Source organism: Microchirus variegatus (assembly GCF_963457635.1).
Source record: "Microchirus variegatus genome assembly, chromosome: 2".
Lineage (NCBI taxonomy): Eukaryota > Metazoa > Chordata > Actinopteri > Pleuronectiformes > Soleidae > Microchirus > Microchirus variegatus.
The window spans coordinates 25,991,851-26,005,966 of NC_139803.1; the positions used below are offsets into that span (position 1 = coordinate 25,991,851).

Genomic DNA, 14,116 nt, shown 5'->3' on the forward strand with positions numbered 1-14,116 from the left:
AGGTATAAAGTGAAGTCGCTGCCGCAGTGACACAGTCGAGTCGTGAAGTATTGCTGTAATCCGCTGCTCTGGCTTTATTATCATAGGAAAGTGCGTTACCTGTGCACTGACCTGAGACCACTCCGTCCATGTGTCAGTAATGCTTTATAATAGACAGAGAGTTGGAATTAAAAAAAATACGCGCAACCTTGGAATAAGAGACACAGCAGCCGCATACGTTACCCAACGACACCAATAAATAAACGCCCATAAACAGGCTTCGTTTACATTCACAATAATACCAGCACATCAACGGAACGTGCATATCTGCAGGTGGGATGTGTATGTTGTGTTTAGGTTATGATAAACAAACAAAGAAGAAGAATAAACTGTTTAAAAAATGGACCATCTCAGCTCAAAATATGTTATTGTAAGCTCAGACTGAAAATGTGGCCACAGTTGTGTCAATACAGTTGATTTAGGTTGAGAGCGGCATGGAAAGCGTTTTTCCAACGAGTCGGATCCAATGAGAGGAATTTTCAAAGTGCATACTTGCAAGTCTCCAGAGATCCGTCATCTCAGTCTGACTTTATTTTTAGAACAGGTTTTTTTTTATTATTTTAGCGGGGAATTAAGTTGACTGGGCTTTTTTTTGTATTCATATTTAGACAAAACATCAGTGAGTCTGTCAGTCACACAACTATTCTATCAATCAGGTGAAAGTGAAGCTTTATTTTCAGTGGAACTGGTCACACCACCTGTGTTCAGTGTGCAAGTTGGGCCACTAGGGGACTCATTTTCCCCAACCAGTGAAGGGAATGCAGTAGAGAGGGAACCTCATGATCCTGACCATGTACTTATAGGATAAAGTATGCATCAGTGTGTGGAAAAGTAAGAGTTTTTAAATCATTCACAAATAATTATGGTAACCCAGTGCTTTGTAAAACACTGCAGAGGTAAAAGGAAAGGCATTGATTGGATATCACCAATGGAGTAAGGCATATTTGTATAGGTGTGTGTGTGTGAGACAGGGGGAGAGAATGCATACGTATTTGCTCAAGCAATTCCCAGTTTACAGCCAGTAAGCACTTCCAGGAGCGCACACCCATGCAACCTTCACTGTCTTCCCTGTTTTGCAGTTCCCAGCTCAAACAAAAAAGCACTTGGCCAATTTTGACACAGCACAATTAACACCGTCGCCGCACGTTCGATTTCCAATGTTGCTGTGGCGACAGCAACGCTCAAAAGAGCAGACGGAATGGATACGAACCCGAGGTGCTTCTCGTTTTAAGTGCTGCCGTGCAAAGTCGTCGAAAGGAGCAAAGTGTCTAGGCAGTGGGGAAAGCGGTGAAGACGCAGTCACTCTCCTCTCAGACCTCGTCAGTCACCTTGGAGAATATTTGAATAGTGTAAAATAATACATAGCATTGTGGGAAAAAGCTTAAGGTAAATATCGCAAAGGTGTGTATTAGTGAATCAAAAGGGTAAAGGAATCCAGCTCTTGAGTCTCGTTTACGACTGCGTGTACATATGTACTCGTGTGAGTGTATGTGCCAAGTATAAAAACAGTTCATGACATGCAAGCCATTAACCTGAAAAATGATATAAGGGTCTTGGAAAGTGCCTATGAGGGAGTATGAGGCCATTTTTTTTGCGTGCCGGCCGATTTACCTCTTTCTCTAGCCTTCTGTGCCTGAAGCACATTCTGAAATCATTTCCCTCATTTCTGACAGTGTCTAGAAGGGACAACTGGGTATTTCCAAGACTGAATGTTGGTGAGAAGTCTAAAATGTCTTTCAGATGTCCTTTCATATTTGTGTTACTTTTCCAATGCACATTTACCCGTGTGTGTGTGTGTGTGTGTGTGTTATATTTCTGGTCGCTGCTAAACAAGTTGTACGTTGGTGTCGTAAATGTTGCGGCGGCATCGTGATGGACTGTGGGAGTTTGCAAGATTTTCTTTTCCAAGTTTTGTGTTTACAACAAGTGCACCTCACAGTCGCATTGTCAGAGCAAAGTCAAGAAGCTCTTACTCGCCAATTTGTCTTCACGAGAAGAGAAAATGTTGTTTTCTATCAGTGTGTGCATGTTTATGCCAGTCCCTTGTGTGTGAGACCTACTTCAGGTCACACACAAAGGTCAGGGACCCTATTACAAATGTGGCATGACAAATCCACACTTACATTACAAAAAATGATTTGTAAACATAAAGACCACAATCACGAGGCGTCACAGTGCTGGACCGGAAGGAGACAGAGTGCCAATAAGTCTGTTAGCAATCACCCCCTCACTGCCTGTCCTCTTGTAATGCGGTGGGTGAATTCGAGCATATTTTGTGCCAGAAATGTTCCTTAACTACCCACGGACTATTGAGCTGGCAGCGTCGTTGCTTGGCTCATGTAAGAGAAGTTTGAGTTGTGGAGGTCATTTTAGAGGGTAGTGAGGCCTGCGTGCTGTTATCTGTGTCGGCATTGCATACGTACATGAACAAAATTGTGCATGTGTTGCGGATGCATTTTGTGTTCCTGTGGTTGAGTTTCCCTGTGTGTTTAACCGTCGTGTGTGTGTGTCTGTGCATTTACAGTGGCCAGCTTGATGCATTGTGACAAACGAGAGAGCAGTTTGATTTTGCACAACACTGAGCTGCACCACGACATAATGAAGTGATCATGCCTTTACCCTTGGTTCACTTTGGCCCTGGTCCCGCTGTGTTTTTCCCCTCTATTCAATCGCTTCACTCACTTATTTACTTGGCAAGCATTTCCTCCCGTAACCTCTAGTACTGCATAACTAGCGTCAAGGGTGGGTTGCTTGATAAAAACCACTGCTACGGGGCATTGGTTTTACACATAGGGGAACGCTAGCAGTTTTTATTGATATTCAAGTTGCCACTAGGTTGGAATAATAAGAAGCCTATTTTCACGCCCAGGCGAAATCACCTCTACTGTCCATCACCTTGTCAGGGCAGAAAGATGGGGCGTAAATATTATCTGGCAGCAGAGGGAGTACACGGCTATAACTGAGCTTCTTGTTTTCTGTTACTCATATTCTCTATTTTTTCACTATTTGTTCTCCATCATTCCTTTGTATATATATATATAATTCTTTATTTTTCTTTATTTTCTCATGACAATAAGTCCCCTCTTCACCTCTTTTCATCCCAATTCCTCTGCACATATTTCCCTCAGGTTAATTACTCGCAAGTAATTCTTCGGCCTAAAGCGCGTGTCACTAACAACGTGTCACAACGTAGCACTGGATACATAAAAGAATGTGTTGCCTTGAGGTTCGGCCTTGCGGCTTCGTGCACAGGGGGAGCACAGATGCGTCGGTAAAAAGAGGACTTTTCCACAGCAGCTGTCCTTTGCTTGCATATTGGATTTCAGGAGTTATGATGGATGCCGAAACCCTGTAGCCAGTTGAGTTGGACATGCAGGGATCTGGGTTATACTGGTTATGGATTTGGATTGGGGTTCACTGGGACTGGCAGAGGATTGGTATTCTGCCCTTGACCTCCATTACCGATCATCTCCCTGTCTAGGTACTAACTGCTAAGTAACTAAGAGAGTAAGAAGAAGAGCAGACTGCAAGTAATAAGTAAATCGTAAAAGTAAATAAATGGTACAGTATTCCAAAAATATGGTGTTTAAAAGGTGGCTTGGCCATAATTAAAGGTCTTCATTTTTTCATTTTGGTACTACAAACTTTTTCTCATGCCCTTCCCATCGTCTAATTTTCCTCATCTTAATTTTTCCACTGAGGTTCATTTGAATAACCAGCGGAATGAGAAAATAAAAGCGGGGGGAAGACATCGAAGCGGTGTGTCGCTCCATGCATTCATGTCACACGGCTTTATCAAATTAGTTCACAATAGCAGCCACACAAGTGATGGAATTTCAATTAACGTATGACAGTTTTTCGAATTTGTTTCTGCTCACAAGAGAGTTAGTGGCGGTTGTGTTTCATGGGTTGCGGGCAAGGGAGTAGACAGCAAAGAGGGTCTTGTACCGTAAACCTATTTTCCAGTCTACATGGTCTATGTACACACCTCCCTCCTCAGGCACCCCCTTCATCAAAAAGGAATGACTTAGCTGAAGCGCTTTTGTTTGTCGGCACTCTGTGATTAGAGCCTGGAGTGTTATGATAAAGTTACAAGTTACAAAATTTAGTTGATAGGCTAAATGCTAAACAATTACGCTACCTGCTGTGCCAAATAGAAGGGTGCACGAGGTAAGTGCCATGCAGGGAATCTTAGCTCAGACTAGTGGCGAGCTTGTAAACTGGGAAAGAGCGACATATATATGACCCTCTGGGACTGTAAAAGGTTTTGGGGCTGAATTTGCAACACACGCAATCTCACTAGCACTTCTAGACATGCACACATGCCAAGTATGTGCAGACACATACGGATGTGAAAGCCTATAAATATGATAGAACTAACACTAAGAATAGATAAACGGTGTCTGTTGCTGCCACAGCTCTGCAAATGAATATTTATTTCATGCAAATGTATTTGCATTAATGTCAAACAAAATAACTTCATGTTGGCTCATGAACAAGGGTGATTGATTTGATGTCCAGCTGCTAAAGAGAGAAAATACATAAAAAATGTGGAGCAATTTAGTCATACAGCAACTGCCCGGATAGGGAATGCTTTTCATAGTGGATGGATTTTCATCATTTTGAAGTACTTCCCCCATGTGAATACATTTTAAAGTGTTGAGTGCTGTAATGGGACACAGTGCCTCTAGTCCACTCACAGCATGGCTCCCACATGTTTAAACATATGAAGATATCTTACAATCAAAGGGAGGAATGAAGGAACCTTTGACAGATCAACATTGAAAAGGTGTCGATATTTTCCCTCATGCTCTTTTCCCATTTTGGAATTCAGAAGTAAAGTCCTGTATCACTCTGAGGTTAGAAGTCAACGTTTAAATTCTGTGTAACCCCGTCATTCTCTCTCTCCAGTCAATCTGCAATTATAGCTAGCTGCTTTGAAGAAGCCAGGCGGAACTAAAATGACTTTTCATGTCCTGTATAATGACTGCCATTTGGAAGCTGACATGGGGAGAGGGGATGAGGGAGATAGAGCTATAGAAGAGAGAGTGAAAAGAGGTGGTGGGAGGGGCAGAAGGAGGGAGAAAGGGGAACAATCAGTGGATGAAAATGGCTTAGGTCACCTCTGGTTCTGACCAGACTGCTCAAACGACCAAACCAAACATCTTTCCCTTGTCATTTTTTAAGCATGAATTTAACTTTGGAAAGTTTCACCTTCTTCTCCTTCTGTGTCCATCTTTCCTGCATTTGGTCTCCATTCATTTGCCATCAACAGAGGCTTAGCAGCTTTAAGGCGGATTACAAGATGAATTGCACAGAGAGACGCAGTATATTCTCTTTAGGGTGGGCCACAACTGCCAAAGGCCAGAGTTGAGTGCCGTCACCTGGGCGAGCAGCTGGCTATCTTTTACACTTCTCTTGCTAATGAGGCCAGACAGTTGGGGCTGAAGTTATAGCGCAGGCTGGATGCTGTGTTGATAATCTATTATTTAGACTCGTGGGGAGGCTCGTCTCAAGAATTTCATGCATGTATTTTGCAAAGCAAATGGTACCCGGGGGATTACAGAGTTCTGTGTGGGAAAGAAATGACCAAGTATTAGACATTAATTTATGTTGCAACATTTTTTCGACCTGCCTATTTCAAAGCTGCCAGGACCAAAAAAGGAAACTTTTGGTTGTTTTCTTTGTCCTTTCATCATACTAGAAGATATACAGTATGCTGCTCATACAGATATGCTTCAGTGGTGCTACCGCAGCTGACAACAGAATTTAATGCAGTGCATTCTCGGGTTGTTTTCATTCAGAGTTTCTTCCCTTTTTCGGTCCGTCATTTCTTTCCTCATTGTGATATTTTAGGGACAACAGACAAAGGTTATGCTTGTGCCTTCAAACAGCCGGCACAGAAGAACGGGTACATCTTTCCGCTCCCTTTTCATGTATATTTTAGGAACTATTTCAGAGGGGTTTCTGAGAGTTGCATCACACTGTTACAGATAACAGAGTACAGGCAGGCCTTGTTTATATTTAGCAAGGCTAGAAAACTATGGTGCACATGATCCCACTAATGTATTTATAGAATAATACCAGTGTTTAAATTTGACCATGTACAAGGGGCTGCTAAAGCAGTTTTTTAAACCATACATTTCTCATCATGCTTATCAATTCATGTTTAGCATCCATGCAATAGAGAAACACACTGGTCAGGTGTCAATCACAAGATCAGAAAATTAGACTGGGGCAATTGGCAATTTGGCAATTATCTATATTTGGACGTGTATACGCAAATCTACTGGGAGATGAGATGGCAACAGTTAAACATAGAGAGGCAGTTTTAGCCAGAGGAGTTTAAAAGACTTGGGCTGCTCTTAAATGAAGTACATGCAGAATGACCAAGGATACCAAAAATAGCTTGAGTATATAGATAGAATTTATAGGCTACACATACCAAACCACATGAAGTCACTGAGTTATTCACGACTCCTCGTGTAACACAGATCTACATCGCGGTCATTTTATGTTGAGATTCACAACAAGGAAATTACCACTTGGTTACGAATGAGGCTGCTGGAGTAAAGGAGAGATGTATCGGTGTTCGCACAATGGCATCGCACACATTACTGGCACGATTAACGTGTTTAATGACATGCTGTGCATCTGTATAGCTGTATATATGAAATCTCCCAAACCTACAGGGTGCAGTAAACAAGAATTCCTGCGACACTTATTAGGTGTAGGGCAGTGTAACCCTAACTGCCACACTTAATCCTCTACCTATACCCCTACCTTGTCCTTGCATGTGTTCTCCCATCAATCCACCCTAAAGAAACATTCCAGGAGAGTTTTAGTATCTTTGTAACAGGATACCATCATGTCTTGTGTGCGTGTGTGTTTGACAATGAGAAAGGGAAAGTTTGTGCGTGGGAATTGGAATGTTTGAGGACAGCCCTCCCTTTCTTCAATCTGTAAAAGTTTAACACAACAAGCTACTTGAGTTACATGATGTAAGGCAATAAATAAGCCTTAGATTGGGTCTCCAGATTGCAAAGGTTAGGCTGAGGATGACAAAAACATGGGCTTGTGTGCAAAGATATCCACAGATAGAATTATATGATGCCTTTGCAGCAAGAAGATCAAGGTTCGTGACCCAATCAGATATGTATGCTCTGCCTGTGTTTGTGTGGGTTTTCTCCAGTTTCCTCCCTCAGTCCAAAAACATGCAGATTTGGGGATTCGGAAAATTTGACTCTAAATTGACCACAGCTGTTTGTGTGAGAGTGGATGGTTGTTTGTCTCTATGTGGACCTGTGATGGACAGGTGTCCAGGGTGTATACAGCCTTTCACCCTATATCAGCTGGGATTGGCACCAGTGCCCCCCGAGACCCCGAGAAGTGGTAGAAAAGGGTGGATAGATGGATAATGACATGATAGAAAGGCGTTATATTACGTTGATGAGAGAGGAGATGCTAAAATCCCTTTCAACACAAATGCACAGGATAATTAGAATAAGATGTAGAGATATTGGATGTTTTTGGAGAGTGACAAATAAAGATACGGAAAAAATAATTAAAGCTGAGAAAATAAAAGAATCTGCTGCCACCACAGCAACCTTAAATTGAGCAGATCTACAAATGAACTTAAACGCACAAATTAATGCTTAAAAGACAACTTGAGGAAAAATCGTGACTGACACCTTACCACTGTAACTGTGTCGTTGAAACTGAGCTTTGGAATTACTGTGGAATGGGCTCACTAAGTGCCATAAATTTTTGATGGCTTGCCGCAGGTCTCCACAAGGAAAAAAAGAGTGTCAATTAGAGCAGGTTTTATTCTGAAAATATTAAAGTGTTGAATGATGACAATTGCTGCTGATGGCCATTATCTTTCAAGCTTGTAATACTGCAAATGGAGTTGCCTTTTGCCATAGACAATTTCCATTCCTGTGACAGTCTAAGTAGAATCTGTGCATGTTTTTAAGTACAGGGCTCTTTCCGTCACAGTCGATAGAAATGTTTTCTGTTAGCCGTGAAAACGCATCGCAACACATCCATTACTCCTGCTCCCGTCACTGTCCTCCCACCTTCTGCTGTTATTTGGAAACTTTCTTACCTGTGATAAGCTTAAAGGTCCCATATTATGCAAAATCAACTTTTTAATCATTTCAATCCTTATACTTGGGACTCTGGAGGCCCTACCAGTCACCAAAGTGTGAACAAAGATGACTCACTCATGTTTTTGTGGTCCTCCTCAGTCTAAGTACCGGAGATAAAATGCAAGATGTTGACTTCCGCGCTCAATGGGACGTCACAATGCGCTAAATTCCTGGAATTGTTGTCTCGGGGAGCTCTGATTTGTCCGTAAAACACAAGAGAGTGCTGGCGAGGGCAATGTCATCCGAAAACCGGAAGTTCGCGAAAAGTTCTATTCTTGGCTCCACAGTGCAGCACAGAGTTCTACACAAACTTCCAGCCTCAGAAGATTTATCTGTCAAGTGGATACATGTTACATATGACGGCATTGTGCCTGCTAGAGCCTGCAAATGATCACTTTTTCCAAATGCTAACTGCTCTTAGCTCCCAGTAGCCTCTGTGGCTGATGTCATTTCCTGTCCCTTAAGTTTTACTTTAAAGAGATACTACTAAATTGAGCGTTCTGAACAGGGCTGTTTTGGCAGGGTGGTTGAACTGCTCTGGTGCTTCATCCTGATGGTATTTTGACCAAAGCATGTCACAGACATGTTCCAGGGAACTAGTTAAACTTGGAGAAACGGGGTATAATATGGGATCTTTAACAAAAAGCTGTGGCTAGCTGCTAGCTCTACTATTGTATTGTCCCTCCACTTGGACTGCCAGCCTTCATAACACACCAGAAAATTAATCTCCATTGCTTCATTGCTCCATTGCTGCATTGTTTCTTACATATTATTGAAACATTTGCAACCATCTCTCCAACAGGGGCACCATGGGAAAAGGTCTCTAAAGACAGCTTGTCTTCAGCCCGACTTAATAAATACGCAGTGAATGTGATCAACAGTTCAGTCTGCCCTACTTGTGGTTGCCTCTACTGCGACCTTTAAAGAAATCAAGACAAGTTATTTGATGTGGAAGACGGATGTTCAGTAAAGGATACTGTAGTTCAGCGAAAGGGACGACACGACATTGTCATAGTTTGTGACCTATCCTCATTTGTTTTGACATGTCACGGTTTCTCTCTGTCAAAATGGCTTTCACTCTTTGTAAGTGATTCCTCTGTTCCTGCCCCCCCCCCCCTTTTTTTTTTAAAAACTATCTGCCATCTGCAGTGACGGCATGATGCCACAGCTTTTGTGTCATCGGTGACAACGCTTGCACACTCACACACTGGAACTAGAAAAGAGAGAGAGGAAAGGGAGATAGAGGGGGAGGAAGAGACACAGTGATAAAGAGAGCTCACTTAATGTCCCAGTGGCCGTCATTACCCAGGCATCCTAAGAAATCTCACTTGTTTGTGTTCGTAACATGTTGATACTTTTATGCCTCAACATCACCGGGAATTACCTCAGTTGGGCTCGTCACAATTTCTGTCGCATCGATTGAGGCATATTTCACGCAGTCAGAAAAACAAAAAGTTTGGATGATAATATGCTGATCCAGAGAATATGATAGCTCAGCAGGCCTTGGATACCACACACTCCAGTAGCAGACTTGAAAGAGCATCCAATTTAACCTAAAATAACACGACTAAATAATACGACTTCTAGCCGTTTAATTTAACTTTAAACTCATTGCATAAATTCTACACAAAATCACAATCTATGTCACGACACAGGATAAACAGCCACATTTTTTGCAAGTAACTCCCTTTCTTTATGGCTGAAAGATAAACTCCGTGACACATTCAGTTTCCGTGCACCTTTGAGGTTTGGGGTTAATTTTTGACTTCATTAAATCTAAGGCTAAAAAATATACAGCATCTTTGCATAAAAACACAGTGGGAGAGGTGATTATCTTTGCAAATTAGCTCACTCATTTAGAGCTGTGTGGATGCAGATGCCTCCGTTCAATGGAAGCCTATTATTCCAAACGACTCTCATTAAGCCGTGGTGAAATAAGGCAAGCTGTGGAAGCAGTGAAATAAAATCTTTAAACTGGCTGTGCAGAACTCGGCAGTAGTGCGCTACGCCGTCTTCATTAAGAGCTCTGACGTCAGGAATAAAATGCAGAAAATGACTCAGTGTATGCAGCTGATTTATATAGAAGGGTATTCTGTGTTTGTGCTTGAAGCCGAGGGAACCGATGGTACAATCTGAGCTTAATGACAGAGTTTAATAAAAAAAAAAAAACAGCAACCTAACAATGAGAAACATGAATCATCTGCTGATGACAAACACTTGAATAACATTCAAGGGACTTTGCTGATTAGTCAAGCTGTGCTGACTTATATAGGCCACACAAAAAAAAAAAAAAACTGGACTGCATACTCATTCCCTGGTCCTTGACACAGCTGTACACAGACCATTTGCAATTTCCATAAAAGAAACACGTCTGCTACTGTTTAATGCCTTTTCTATGTACATACATACATATTGAAAATTGCAAAAGAAGACACTTATGATACAGACTCTGTCTTGACAATAAATTCTGTGATTATTTTGACTATCCGAGGCCTATGGTGCCCATGGACAAACACGATTGCTGTAAAGCACAACTGAACGATACACCACTTGGACTTATTCTTTCCCTGGATCATTTCTAAGTGTTTAACATCAGGGCAGCACATTTGGAGGAATGAAAGAAGATAAGCGATTAGATGGACTATTGTTAAATGAGGAAAAATACTGATGGGTCTCTTCAGCTCCCTAAACACAGCAGGTGGCCTCCATCTGAATCTCATTTCAGCTTCTCTTGTCCTTATTCCTTTACAATGTATTTAATACAATAGCAGTAAGTGGAAATCAGATTATTGTAAAACACACACACACACACATACAGAGCAGACAGAGTGCTCTTCTTAGAGTTTCCCAGTTTATTACTACCGTATGATAACTTCTGTCCATGGATTCATGTGCTGTTTGGCTCGGGCCTTAAACATCAGTAGCCTGTATAAGATGATGGACTGTACACATTAAAATTCGATCTCCTGCATCACTACATCCAGCGCTGGTCAGGCCGGCAACTATAAATTGCTGGCCATTATTTTCGATTAACCAGACTGACATTGTGGCCCATCACATTTCTTCCCATTTTTAGCCCCCGACACAGCGATGCCATATTCCCAGCGATGTTTCATTTTAGATTGTGCCAAAGCATGATAACACCGACCAGCAAACCTCGGGACACAAGCCAATGGGCAATCTTATTAATGGCAGCGCTGCGATAACCGTAGTTGTCTACCCCCTCAGTCGGTATCTTGATCTTCAGGCACATACTTTCCCGGGCCGCAAGAGTAGAGGTGTCATGGTGGGTGCAAAAGGGTGAGGACATGGCTGTTTATCACCGATATGCTGAGGAAGTTTCTTATTTCTTGCATCCCAAATAGAGCAATATACGTTAGCACATCCCAAAACCACCATTTGCTCATTCTTCAAAAATAGCAGGAAACAAATTTCCATCATTATGGCCAATTCATTGTCTACAACTCTAACTTTAAGTATAGTTAGTGACATTTAATTTGCAAAAATTAGTGCAAAACATTAAGTGAATCCATGAAAGCAATCTGACTGCTAAGCTTTTTTATTGACAGAAACAAATTGTTGTGTATTTGCGTTAAGTCCTTCCCTTATTTCTTATTGAGTTTATTGGTAATCAATACCCCTTTTTCACTGAGACACTGAGGCCATGACCCTAAAGAGGGACCTTTTGACAGTGGACTGGGTCAGTTAGGATTAACTATAGTTTGTTTATGCTTAGACAGATAGGGAAGCCCCACTTTCACCTCGTGAGATGAAGGCATGACATTAAACATGATTAATTTCTGACCTGATCCCATTTTTACAGCTTGTATGTATGTTGTTGTCTTAAGACAGTACATCTCTTATGCTCTCTGCAGCTCTTGCCTTATGGCCAGTTCTCTTTTAAAGTAGACCTCACAAAGAGCAGGGTATGTGTCCCTGTCAAATATCGGACACTGTGCCAGTTTGGTTGTCAGTCAAAACGTCTCAGCGGGATCCTGTCATCTGGTGTTTCTATACACATGCTGCTGATTCAGACACATTTTTTTAGTCGTTTTTTCTTTTTTTCTTTTTTTTTTGAGAAAATGGGGCCTGGCCTCCAAGTGGAGGTCAGAGCAGTTGACCCTACCCTGGCGAGCTCGCAGTCTGCATTCAATGATTTTATTCAGCCCCACTCAGTAGAACAGCAGGGTGTGACCGGGGTCGATGTGGCATTGCCAGCACTTCCATTGAGATGTCCCGGGCCCATTTAGAGGTGCTGATCAAGAGTTCCGGATGTTTCTGATTTACTGCTGAGCTTCTATATATGCAACAGTCAACTCAGTCTGTGAAAATATGGTTTGTTTTCCTTTTCTGGAAATGTGTGATTCAGTGGAGCTGGCAGGATGATGGCTTTGCTACTCAGCCCAAACGACTAAAATATTGCAAACTCACAGTATATGTACATAATTTGAGATACAGTATGCTTTTTTTTTGTTATTATTTTTCAGTCTGGTACAAAGTAGAACAAAGGAGAGAGAGAAGAGGATATCTGGCAAATGAAAAACAATTAGGCCAGGTGCCAGACTCAAGTCAAGCATGTGAGCTCAATAAAGCACACTGCATCGATTTGTGAGTTATTCATTATTTGTTTTGGATGTAGGGAAAGTTCTTTGCAAAAAAAGGCCAACTCTTCAGACTTAGAAATAAATGGTGTGACAGATCGTCAATGGCCACAGAATATGATAGTAAATTGCCTCGTATGGATTAATTTTTCGATGCCACGCCCCCATTCTCATGAGCTGTTATGCTTAAAGCAAGACCAAGCGCTCTCCAGAGTATTGGATTTTTGTGCAGCCTGCTTCCAGGTTTGAAAATGAGGATTTATTTTGTCCTGCTGCTTGAACGATGCTTACAAGAGAACATGGATTCAAGTAGATAAATAGATGTGGAGAAAGACATAGATCACTGTGGGTTTAATATCTCTCATGACAACAAACAGCCTTGTCGGTGGTAACATGCAAGAATTGCCCAAATGCTAAAATGGCAGCTTTGTTTACGGCATTCAAAATAAATGGCTGAGGCCCCGCTGTCACTCACAGATGGCACTTCCTTTGAGAAAAAAAATACTGCAGAGCCAGTGATTCGTTATAATGCGTTGGCATGGTGGCAGCCATTTTGCACAAGCTCCGGAGGCACTGATCGTCACAGAGAGGCGTTGGCATTGTCTTGGCACCAGCTCGACCCCGGGTTCTGAGTAGTAACTGATAGCCAAAGCTGGAGCTTGTCAGGCCTGACGTTTATCACTTTTGACATCTGTCCACACCCCTCAACACTGACCTTGGGATCCCTTTTTCCTCAGTTACTCCACTGCCCAAAACCTCTCTCCCTCCACTACACTTGTCCTCATTTGGCTCGGTTTCCGTGAGTGTCATTTTGAGGCTATCGTTTACCCCTTTAGACCTTGCTTTGTGGCCCGAAAAAACTTGCAAAGTGATGTTCAAATACTGACAAGCAGCATGCCTTATTTGGATTTATGCCTTGGTGCAGTTTTGAGCAGATATACTTACTGGCTATAATTCTACCACATCTATTAAGTCAACACCTTTTGATTGATTGATGACAGAAATGTATTTTTCAATTACAGCCTTGGAAACACATGATAACAGGGATGTTTTGTAAGCATTAAATTAAAGATAGCACGACAAAGAATGCTCTTTGTCCTTTTTTTAAATTCTTGTGTTAACTTGAAAGTGATTTCCTCTTGCAGATGGAATGAATCGTAAATCTTGCCTTTTTTGATGTTTGCGCCAACAAGACAAAAGAAGAAAAAGGGGTTAAAAAAAAAAAAAAAAGCTGCCACACACAGTCTTACACTGACAGGCTGGCATCTGACACGATGTGTGGTGAGGGAGCGCTGCTGCTGCCAGAGTTTGACAGTCTAAAGAAAG

General features: G+C 41.9%; 1 protein-coding gene across 3 annotated transcripts in view; it reads left to right on the forward strand.

Annotated features, from left to right (window-relative positions):
- LOC310942574 (receptor-type tyrosine-protein phosphatase delta) overlaps positions 1-14,116 on the forward strand; it is a 125,103-nt gene that overhangs the window by 449 nt on the left and 110,538 nt on the right. The gene's annotated exons all lie outside the window — the stretch shown is intronic.